The sequence below is a fragment of the Capsicum annuum genome, chromosome 1 (genome assembly GCF_002878395.1).
Source record: "Capsicum annuum cultivar UCD-10X-F1 chromosome 1, UCD10Xv1.1, whole genome shotgun sequence".
In the NCBI taxonomy this organism is placed as follows: domain Eukaryota; kingdom Viridiplantae; phylum Streptophyta; class Magnoliopsida; order Solanales; family Solanaceae; genus Capsicum; species Capsicum annuum.
In genome coordinates this window covers 45,170,512-45,179,110 of record NC_061111.1, presented here as the reverse complement: position 1 = coordinate 45,179,110, position 8,599 = coordinate 45,170,512, and the positions used below count along the sequence as shown (strand labels likewise).

The 8,599-nt window shown below is 31.2% G+C and overlaps 1 long non-coding RNA gene across 1 annotated transcript in view; it reads right to left on the bottom strand.

The window, feature by feature from the left end:
• Positions 1–2,365: 2,365 nt before the first annotated feature.
• Positions 2,366–8,599, bottom strand: part of LOC124887232 — a 10,120-nt gene continuing 3,886 nt past the window's right edge. Inside the window, exon 2 of the long non-coding RNA XR_007044587.1 lies at positions 2,366–3,387. This is a non-coding gene — a long non-coding RNA (uncharacterized LOC124887232). The remainder of the gene's footprint in view (positions 3,388–8,599) is intronic.

Genomic DNA, 8,599 nt, shown 5'->3' with positions numbered 1-8,599 from the left:
AGGCATTGGTCTATCTCTTATAACACGAGACAAAAATTCTTATTCTTTTTCACTCTTATTTTTGCTCTATTTTATTTTAAAATTTGCAACGAGTTTTGGATTAGTCTGTAACTCGCTTCTCTCCCTCACGAATGAATTTTCCCTTTTTTTTTATATTGTCGGTTATTGCATCACAATTTTAACCTACTTAAATTCTTTAAGTAATTCCTACTACTGACAAATACTACGGTACAGTACTAGACTAGAAGGAAACCAAAAAGAATTAAAATAAAACCCCCATAAACTAACAAACTAAATAAATAAACAAGCACCTAACAAAAATACAAGTAAAAACCATTATTTCATGAAATAATCAATGAATAAATGTAGTAATAAGCTATTTTTATTATTTTTATATTTTTTTTCTAAAAAAAGTATAGAAGAGTGAATAATAATAAAATTTAAATACTTGACAAATAAATTATCTTTAATTTACTCTTCAACAAGTTATCATAGAGATAGAACATAAGATTTGATGTGTTTCCACGTTCCAAATATTATATTTAAAAATTCTAAAAGAATTAAAAATAAAAAACTAATAATAATGAAAAGATGGATTTGGTTATAAAGAATATTTTATTTACTAGCCTCTTTTGGTTGAACTATCATTATTATCTAATTTTAGAAATAAAGTAGTCATAAAAGAACTGTAGTATTTTTTATACCTTAGTGATATTAACACTTTTATATCTGACTTGGTTGAATAACTTTCTAATCAAAATGTTGGACATATAAATTCCAAGTACACAAATATTCAAAGAAGAATAAATATAGGTATTACTTAACAAAGCAAATATTTAAAATATAAACTTCAAAACTGCAGTAGCAAAAAAAAGAAAAGAGAAAAAAAATTTGACTTGGATCATAATTGATACAATTTAAGCAGTGGCGGCGAATGGAGTCCATTACATGTTTCTACTACTGCTTTCTCCTCTTTGTCTTACTTTGTGGGTGCATGTGCATTGTTATTGTGTGCATGAATAATGCATTTTAACTCTTTTATTTTTTTTTCATACACGCATGCATGAGTCGTAAGTTATAATTTATACTACAACTACGCACATAAAAATATTATAATAACTAAATGCATAATCATGTCCAAACCTCACATTTAAATAATTAATTTTACGTACTAAATAATGTATAAAGACATTTAAATAATTTCATTCATACTTTGATTCACCAAAAACTTATGAAATAATAGTACAAGATGGGATAAAAACCTGTATGACAAATTAACTAAGTATTGAAACAAGAACATCGTCACCAAAAACTAGAACGAAAACCTCATATCGTTGGGCCCTTTCTTTTTCCTTTCTTTAATCTTTTCCCATCTTGCTTTCTTCTGTTTCTAAGTTTCTCATTTTGTTTTGTTTTTGATTTTTTGTTTGTTTTCTCAAGTTCTGTGTCTTGAATTTTTCTAATCTCACTCCTCCTTTCACCAAATGTTGTTTTCTCCCTTTTGGTTTTTGTCCGTGAGTTTGCCTTCTTTTGTTGTTGTTTTCATTTTCTTCTTCGTATGTTGCAGTGTGTATATATAGGGGTGTAATGTGAGAGGTTGAGGGAATTGAGGAAAAAAGGGAGGTGGTTGGGATAGTTTAAGATAAGATAGAATTTTCAATTTTTTTTTTCTTTTTCCTTTTTTTTTTAAAGAAGACAATGATAATAACAAATATAAATAATAAATAAAAAATAAAATAACAATAATAATAATAATATTAATATAATAATAACTAATTAATTTTTATATTTAAAAAATACAATAAAAGTTTAAAAATAGTTAAAATAAATATAATTAAGATAGTACTAAAACTACTAACTTGTTTGTTTAAAATTTAAAAAGAAAATATTTTACAAAAATTGTATTATTTATTTATTTTTAAATAAAAAAAATAGAATAAAATAAAACAAAAAATCTCGAAATTAACTTTATTTTTTAACTAAAAATTTATTAGAAAATAATAAGAATTTAAATAATATTAACTTTATTTTTTAACTAAAAATTTATTAGAAAATAATAAGAATTTAAATAATATTAAACCAAATATAAATATTTAATATCGAAAAATATATATATCAAACTCGGGAGGGTCAAAATCACGTGTCTACATTTTGCCCCTCTTTGTTTGAAATCTCAAAGAGTTTTCATACAAAGAAGTAGACAAAGAGAAGACTTTTGACCCTCCGATTATTCTAAAAGTAAAGATAAAATAAAATAAAATAAAAGATGTAACCGAGTCCTGATTTTGGACCGCCTACATATCCCGAGTTTTAAGAGAATCAGATCACATGTAGTTCAAATAGGGTAAAATGATGTGGCGGTGAGTTAGATATCGAGTCAGGTTCCATCGAGTTTTTGGTTCACGACATTCTGCTTTTACATCCACATGAATAACAAAAATAAAATTGAAGATACAAGTGAAAGAATCCTATTTATTCAGTTTCTCTAGAATCTTGACTTAAATCTTCATGACTTGAACTTGAAAATTCACCCTATTCTTCAGGCGGGCTCCTGACTTTCAACTGATAATGTTCACCCCATTCTTCAGGCAGGCTCTTGAATTTTCTTTTTTCTTCACCTATTCTTCAGACGGGCCCCTGGACTTCCTTTTTCTTCACCCTGTTCTTCAGGCGGGCTCCTGAACTTACAATTTCTTCACCATGTTCTTCAGGTGGGCTCCTGGACTTAATATTTTTTTACCCTGTTCTTCAGGCGGGATCCTGGACTTTCTCTTTTCTTCACCCTGTTCTTCGGACGGGCTCTTGGACTTATAATTTCTTCACCCTGTTCTTCAGGCGGGCTCCTGGACTTTCTCTTTTATTTACCTTCCTTTTCAGGCGGGCTCCTGGACTTTTTATTTTTGATTTTTTAAATATGTTCCTGAACTCAACATAAAAGGTGAAACAAAAAAATAACATCCCATTCTTTAGGAGGGTCCTGAGCATAAAAATAGATTCCATTTTTCAGGAGGGTCCTGAGCATAAAATAAATTCTCATTCTTCAGGAGGGTCCTGAACATAAAATAAATTTTCATTCTTCAGGATGGTCCTGTCCCATTCTTTAGGAGGGTCCTGAGCATAAAATAAATTCTCATTCTTCAGGAGGGTCCTGTCCCATTCTTCAGAAGGGTCCTGAGCATAAAATAAATTTTCATTCTTCAGGAGGGTCATGTCGTATTCTTCAGGAGGGTCCTAAGCATAAAATAAGTTTTCATTTTTCAGGAGGGTCCTGAGCATAAAATAGATTCCCATTCTTCAGAAAGGTCCTGTCCATTCTTCAGGAGGGTCCTGAGCATAAAATAAATTTCCATTCTTCAGGAGGGTCTTGTCCCAATCTTTAGGAGAGTCCTGAGCATAAAATAAATTTCCATTCTTCAGAAGGGTCCCGTCCCATTATTCAGGAGGGTCCTGAGCGAAAGTAAATTCTCATACAACACATAAAAAAAATAAAATTTGCCCTAGTTTGTACATAATTGAGATCCAACATCGTATGCTGTAATCATGACTCTTTCATTGATAGAAGTATGAAATTGTATTCTTTATTTGAAAACTTTCTATCTCTGTTTCAAACAAAACAAAGACAAATTGTGAGTTTTAAAAACACGTGGTGGTTGGTTTGTGGTATTTGGCTCTTGAACTGACTGTTCCTGCACTTTCCATGCTCAACTCCTTTTTCATTCCTTGATTGATATCCATTGACTTGTCATACTTCTGATCCAAAATTCTTACTACTGATACTCTCAAACCAAAACATATTTCTCTTGTATAATATCTCAGGATTTAACTTTTCATACACCTTTTATCTTTCAACGAGTCAAAAATTATCAAATCACGATCATTTTGAGTACTTTATTACACTTTGAAGTGTTGTCCTTGTGCGTCGACCCTTTGTCTTGCTTTGTATCATTGAAGAAGTTGGTAGCAAGTTTAGAGGTTTTTTTTTTGACTTGACGTGCATTTGACCCAAAAACACACAAAAGACAACAAAAAATTTTGTTTGATGACAAGGACACAAAAATTAAAAAATCAAAATAAAAATAAAAATAAAAAGAAAAGACAATAGGCATCTCTTTTTCAAAACAAAAAGAAAAACTTATCTGAACGTGGAAACTAATTCTGGTGATTATGACATGCATTTTGAATCCAACAACCAGACCTACCCACACCGATCATTACAACTTTTGTCCACTTATTGAGCTTGAAATTTAGCCAATCTAGAACTTGTTCGTTCTGATAACAACTATCCTTCGGCTAGTGGCACCTCAATGATTTTTTGCCAACGATCCTATCTCATTTTCACTTCTTTCTTAGCTTACAGTCGCCTTATGGTGCCTAACAGGGTTTTCACCAATGAGACTCTCTTTTTCATTCATTTTTCCTTTTTTTTTTAAAGTAAACACCTAAAATATGAAATATCATGCACCCTTAATATGTTTAGCCTTGATATTTTCAAAGATTGATCTGAGGTCTTTCTTTGGTTGTAACTTAGCTTTTGGATAGGATTAGAAAGAAAGGGCGCCATGAGGCTAAAAAATTTACATAATCATTGGGTAAAGCATACAACTTTTTGAATCGACTCTTTTAATGAAATAATTTTTTTCCCTAGTTCCATTTCATTCTGGGTAATTTAAATTTTCTTTTTGTTGGACCGAACCCCGGAGTAGGGCTGCCTACGTATCTTATCATAGCAAGAATCAGGTCAAACGTAGTTCAGGCAGACACATTTTTTTTAATCGAAACTGGGTTCTCATTTTTCTTTTCTTTGATTCTTCTCTTTTTAGGACCCTTTTTTTTTCAACTCTACTTTTTTTCTGACTCCATTTTCTTCTTGATATATATATTTTTATTTTTCAGCTCTATTTTGATTCTAAAAGAGGGGTACGAAAGAAAATAACACTAAAGCTCAAAAGGGGTAACAAAGGATGACACAACATTTGGGTAGCAGAATGAAATGCCTTCGTCATATCAATCCTTAAAAACACGAGTACATAACATGTAATCTGAGAGTAGAACATGAAGATCATATGCATCTTTTTCAACATTGATTGTGACTAAGCTCATGCACTTGCGTCACTTCTTTTAAGCTTGTGAAATATACATGTCCACTTATATTGTACTTTTTTATCGATGGGTGACTCATGCCCTTTTGGATCTAACTTCCTTTTGCTTTTCCTTATAGAAACTAATGCTTGAGTTGAACCTTCTCATTGAAGACCAAGTCATTTTTTATTCGCAAAGTGATTACCTCAAAACATTCAAGTGAGGATGTAACTAGGTCCCCAAATACTTGAACACTTTATTTATTTTCTTATATGCTTTTTTCTTTTAACTCTATCTTCTTGTCAAATGTTTTAGGATTAGATTGAATTTAAAGATCAATCTATGAATTCAACATGCATATCACATCACTAGAAACACCATAGAAAGAGCTCTCTAAAGAGAAAAAAGACAACAAAATAATATATAATAAAAAATAAAAATAAAAAGGACATTTGTTGACCAAAAGATAGAAGGATTTGAATGAAAGTTATAATAAAATAAGATAAGATATATCTCAAATTCCAATCCTAAAATAATTCAGGTAGTAGAAAAAAAACAAAAAAAGACTACCAAAAATCCTCCCTCGTGGGGAGTAGATTGGCTTCTAAATTACCGAACTTAATATTTTAATCATTGAATTGCAGGTCGGCCTTAATGGAGTCTCCAAAATCATTGATACATCATCTTTTTTTTCTTTTTGAACTCGATCATTTTGAATTTATCTCCTCAAACTCTCTCCAAAGTAAGCCATCAACAATTTCTCTTTTCCCCTACTCTTCTTCATTGATTATAAAACTTTTTCATATAAGTCAAAGGATCATCATGACCCTCGTACATGTCCAACTTTGGTGTTATGGGAGTTTAGAGGCAAGTGAACATTGAAACATGTAAAAATTCTTGTGAGAACTCTTTTTTTCTCTCAGTATTTACATGTTTCTCATATTTTGCTCCAAATTTCTCACTTTTCAGATTATTTCTTATTATTCCTCATTTCTAACAATCTACACCAACTCATCTCAGACCCTATATCATTTTTTATGGGTCATCTTACTTGTTCTTTGAACATGGTGTTGTATTGGTGAGATGCCAACTTAGCCACAAACCAACCACCTTAACACTATTTTGATTTTGGAGAAAATTAATGTGTCAGAGTTCAAAATTTTTCTTTTTAAGACCACCGAATCCATGAAGGACTGCCTATGTATCTCATTAAGATGAGAATCAGGTGTGCGTAGTTCTTGAGGTATATGACATACAAAATTCAGCCTCAAGACCCCTAAAGGTTCAGGGCTATTAAGATTTATATATATTATTTATTTTGTAAAAACTTAGCCTCATGATCCCTAAAGATTCAGGACTATTAAGATATATATAAATTAGACTTCAGAATTAGAAAAATAATTATGAAATTAATTATATTTTCAAAATATTCCCCAATAAGCCTATGAATAATTTTCAAAAGATAGGGTCGTATCCTGAGAAGGACTTCCTACGTATCCCACTAAGATGTGAGAATCAGACCCTTGTAGTTCATAAAGATTGTAAAACTATGTTGCTGTATATTTTAAAAAAAAATTCTTTCTTTTAACAGTAAATTTTTCTTTGAAAAATGATTCACTAAGTTTGAGGATAATTTAATCTCTTGCATTTTAAAGTTGCCTAAAAGCCGGTCGACAAACAAACAACCTTCTAAACAAATGTCAAAGAGCACGTAGGATGCATATGTTGTTCTTTATAAAGTAGATCACCTGTCCTAGACAGATCCGACCCCTGTGTCGAGTCCCGCTAAGTCAAATGCATATGATGCAAATAAAGCGGCACCTAATAGGGATAACTAGATTCTGAGTTTTCAGTTCTTCTAAGTTTAAGCCTAATAAGGATAGGTGTCTAGACTGGCTTACCCAAGCGGACACTCGAGCCAGGGAGGGACAACTTGGTCGGTAACAGGGCAACACCGCCTTCGTTGTCGATCCGAACCCCGCCTAACATGTGTGACTATAATCCTTTACCATGTGCCTTGACACTCCGGCTATCTCAAAAAGAAAGTATGATGCATGCGCTGCATTCCTTCTATCCTATTTCAGAGACTCAGAAGGGATACGGAATTGAAGACAGTATATAATACAGTTCAATCAATATCAAAGCGGTAAATAAGAGACAAGTAGCACATAAGGCCAACAAACACAATATCAACAATAATTAAAGCAAGAATAAGTCAATATAAAAAGATCGAATTCTTATTATCCCCAGCAGAGTCGCCAGAGATGTCACACCCCTTTTTTCGCCCGAAGAAATTGAGTCGAAGGATTTTCCAATTAAAGTGACAGTTTTGAATAGGGATTAATTTAATTACAGAGTCGCCACTTGGAATTGAGTTATGATGTTACAAGTCACCTTTTTGAATCCCTAGTCAAAAGGAAATTACTCTTTATTATGGTCTGCGAAAACAGAAGACTGGGTAATAAATTCTGTTGATCGAGGGGAAGGTGTGAGGCACCCCTCGAATCCCGTGGTTCTAGCACGGTCGCTTTATTGACTTATATTGACTTAAATTATTTTGATATATTATGTTAAGGCCTAATTTTACTCATATTTAATGTCTAATAGCTGTCCATAACTCGTACATTAAGCTAATGAAAATCAATTTTAGGACGATCTTTGTCAAGGTGCATTTTTGCACCCTCTGAATTATTTTTAAACATCTCATAAAGATGTGTACGCCACAATCTTAAATGAGACAAATATTTTAAAACTTGCCTAAAACTCGTCTAACGTTAAAGGCATTGGTCTATCTCTTATAACACGAGGCCAAAATTCTTATTCTTTTTCACTCTTATTTTTGCTCTATTTTATTTTTAAATTCGCAACGAGTTTTGGATTTGTCTGTAACTCGCCTCTCTCCCTCATGAATGAATTTTTTCTTTTTTTTTCTATTGTCGGTTATTGCATTACAATTTTAACCTACTTAAATTCTTTAAGTAATTCCTACTGCTGACAAATACTACGGTACAGTACTGGACTAGCAGGAAACCAAAAAGAATTAAAATAAAACCCCCATAAACTAACAAACTAAATAAATAAACTAGAACCTAACAAAACTATAAGTAAAAACCTTTATTTCATGAAATAATCAATGAATAAATGTAGTAATAAGTTGTTTTTATTATTTTTATATTTTTTTTTCTAAAAAAAGTATAGAAGAGTGAATAATAATAAAATTTAAATACTTGAAAAATAAATTATCTTTAATTTACTCTTCAACAAGTTATCATAGAGATAGAACATAAGATCTAATGTGTTTCCACGTTCCAAATATTATATTTAAAAATTCTAAAAGAATTAAAAATAAAAAACTAATAATAATGAAAAAATGGATTTGGTTATAAAGAATACTTTATTTACTAGCCTCTTTTGGTTGTACTATCATTATTATCTAATTTTATAGAGAAAGCAGTCATTAAAGAACCGTAGTATTTTTATACCTTAGTGATATTAACACTTTTATATCTGACTTGGTTGA